This window comes from Alnus glutinosa, chromosome 5 (genome assembly GCF_958979055.1).
Source record: "Alnus glutinosa chromosome 5, dhAlnGlut1.1, whole genome shotgun sequence".
NCBI lineage: Eukaryota > Viridiplantae > Streptophyta > Magnoliopsida > Fagales > Betulaceae > Alnus > Alnus glutinosa.
In genome coordinates, this window is record NC_084890.1 from 6,271,867 (window position 1) to 6,275,536 (window position 3,670).

The following is a 3,670-nucleotide window of genomic DNA, read 5'->3' on the forward strand; positions in this document are numbered from 1 at the left end:
TTCCATTTTCATCCCTGCTCCTTACAAATATGTTTATCCCATCAATTATACTCGCAAGAGAACTGTGAACAAGTATAGCCTTTTTGCAAAAAGAATTTCAGAATCATCAACAACACAGTAACAGTCTCTGAGTTCCTCAGACATGACTGGTCCAACCGGAGCATATTACAATCCTGCACCTACAATCAACCTTCAAGAGAAATCCTAGAGTATTGCATACATATAATGCTATGATTGATTTGGGTCAACGCCAATCTTTCTAATAGAATATTCAGTGTCCCTGCTGTGATATTCGGTATGGGAGTGTTCCTCTCTGCATGGGATTGTGCCTGTTGATGTAATCCCGACTGGTGATGAATGATTCCCAACTTCCGAGAAGTTGGGACGAGGCCCTGCAAAAGGACAAGAACACACTGTGGGTTCCTCCACGGTTCTCCTCCGACGCTTAAGTTAGTTTGGTCACTAAAAGAGAAGATGAAAGGTAGAGAGAGAGAGAGTGTGAGTTCAAGAGAGATCATCCCTTATCTAATGCAGGGGTTTGGCTATTTATAGGCCATTGCAATTACGGTTGAATAGGACTATTCTTGGATTTGAGGGATATCCCTTCTTCTGGCGCGAACAGTGCTTAAGTACACTCATGACTGTGACTGATGGGCTGACTCCTTGCAGATGAGGTGTGGGCTCTCAGCGAATCCCGTATTTTCTGGGGTTTGGTCACCTAATTGTACCTTCCTGTCAGCCTTATTACCAATGCCTAAAGTCTGTCCGTGGGGCACCCGACACCCGTCTGTCCATGGGGAACCCGACACCCGTCTATCCATGGGGCATCCGGCACCCGGCGTCGCTCGGGTTTTCCTTGGTCGGTAAATCTTTACTCGGGAACAGTGGACTTCCCGACAGTGCCAGTCTAATATTTTGAGTTCTGTATACACACATATATGTATAGGATCCTGTGCTTCTGTGCTCATGATTAGTTCACAAACGCTCTAGACACTGCTTCTCATGTCAAAAGAAAGAGAATTTTGCAGGGACCTGCACCTTCCTCGGCTTTGGCAATCACCTAATTTGTCCCCAAAATATTGCATCTTCAAGAGGGGTTTGAAGCTATAATACATGAGCGACACATATTCTAACTTCAGAAAGCGAGCATTCCAGCCCTTTTCGTGTGGATAAGAGTGATGAGAATCCTGCCTTGTTGTAGCATAGATAGCGTCTAAAATAAATTTCTAAAGTCAATCTCTCGCTTAACTAGCTAGAGAATTTGTTCCCTGAGACCGAGCGCTGCTCCAGAGCAGACGATTCTCAGACAAATCAAGAATAAGCGCAACGTTCTGATAGGTGGCTATGACTGTGCAGCAACAAGAGTCACCAACCCGATTCACAGAAAAGCATTACCTCGTTTTTTCAGCACGAAATAATGAATATGCTATTAACTGGAAATCTCGGAACAGGAAACCGTGCTCAAAATTGAGAATGGACCCCCGAAAAGAAACCTAGCGTTTTCTAGATGTTTCTGATTATGGATGCTTTTGACTGTAGCTGGTCATCTATATAACAAGGCCTTTCGAGGAAGTCTTTCGGGTACGTCCAGCGCCCACATGAGGAGGCCGACTATAGTGTGCAATCTGCATTCTGCCTGCATTGTATTCGTGCTTGGTCCGTTCCGTGACCTCCAAGGCCAAAGGCAGAAGAGCGCATAGCTATGGCCATTTCCTTTTGGATATTCAACCCCAAACCTTTAATAGCCACTCACACGTAGCTGTCTTTGGGGTCCGGGGTTCGGGATCCAGTCCAAGGTCCGAGGTTGATACTAGAAGTATTCAGATGTCCCCAAGGAGCTGTAAGTCATGCCCGCGTCCGATGACTCGCACGATAGTGACGAAACTTGCTACGTTTCACTCTACTTATTGGGGCAAAGCGGGCCCCACTTGGATATAGATCCCATCTCTGACCTCAAACTTCTGTCCCCGGTAGTACTGAAGAGGAAATCTACGAAATCAAATAAAAACATGGAGGAGATATAGTTTAATTTCAAATAAAGCAGGCCCTTTGTTTCATATATATAGCGGGCCCTTTGTTTCATATATATTAATCATTCGTTGTATTTGTTTCAGACGTTTGGGAATTCACAGTCATCATGTATTTTCGAAGGAGATTCTATATACTTGTCGTAAGTGGTAAGGTCTCTTTGATTAAAGTAATTTTTTTTTTTTTTGGGAGGTCAATTGTTCTTACTAAAGTTTGCTTGTGTGCTAATTTTTATTTCAAGGCTCCAAGTGGTTATGTTCTACATCTCATTTGTTTTACACCCATTGGCATTTATCCTTATTTGAGTCCATATTTTTTTGTTTTGGTTTGTGTCAAATCTGATGGTAGATTTGAATTCCATGGCTGTTTTCTAGTGACTGGAGCTAATGTTGCTCTTTATTGTTGAATTAGTGGTATTTCCCTCTTCTTGTTTGATGGTCTTTCCATCTAGTATGCTGGAAATCCATAAGAAAGTTGCATAAAGAAATAATTTTAATTTTCCAGAAAGAATTTAAAAAAAAAAAAAAAGAGGAGGGGGAGGAAAAGAGGTGGGTGATGAGGAGTAAGCCGTCCCCTGCCCGGCCCTTTCCTACGTGGTGCGTTTAAATTCCACCTTGTATTGTATGCTTTTATTTTCTATTCTTATTTCTTTTCCCCGGTTTGATAGAAGAATTCATGCTGTTAGTCTGGTCTGAAAGCTTTAGTATTGCCATTTATATGGAGTTTTCTTGTTTAAGAATGAGATTTTTCTTTCATATAGTTGATTTGATTTTCTTCTATTTTTTTTCCCTGGAAGTGATTAGAATTTCAATGCTTTATTATGAACATATACATTCTCGCACTGATGTGTTGGAAGTACGTAATATCTCGGCCCTTTCCTACGTGGTGCGTTTAAATTCCATCTTGTATTGTATGCTTTTATTTTCTATTCTTATTTCTTTTCCCCGGTTTGATAGAAGAATTCATGCTGTTAGTCTGGTCTGAAAGCTTTAGTATTGCCATTTATATAGAGTTTTCTTGTTTAAGAATGAGATTTTTCTTTCATATAGTTGATTTGATTTTCTTCTATTTTTTTTTTCCCTGGAAGTGATTAGAATTTCAATGCTTTATTATGAGCATATACATTCTCGCACTGATGTGTTGGAAGTACGTAATATCTCATTCTCTAAATTTTGCAGTTAAATTTTGCACTGATGGGTTGCATTACCATTTAAATTTTGTAGCTCTTGCTTGGTCTCCTTTACTCCGAAAGACATGCCACTGTATCAATATTTCCTCCTCCTGAAAGCTTAATAATTTTTGCAAATACAGAAGTTCCAGTTGTAGATATAGAATTTTTGCAGATTTAGAAGTTTGGTGGAATCATCATGTGTATCGAGCACTTTCTCCATATTACATGTATTATTTTTTTTAGGAAAACTCAAAGAGAGATGAGGTTGGATGTCCTGAGGAGCGTTTACCAGCAAAGGTTACATTAAAGAATCTAACAATGTAATGTAGGAATATTTTTTACAATGTAATGCTATGGTTAGGCTCTCTAGAAATTATGGATGTACAACAACAATGACAGATTGTGATGAAACATTCTGTTATGGTTTGATAAATGAAATGCAATGCAGGTTGTTTGTGTAAATTTGAGGGA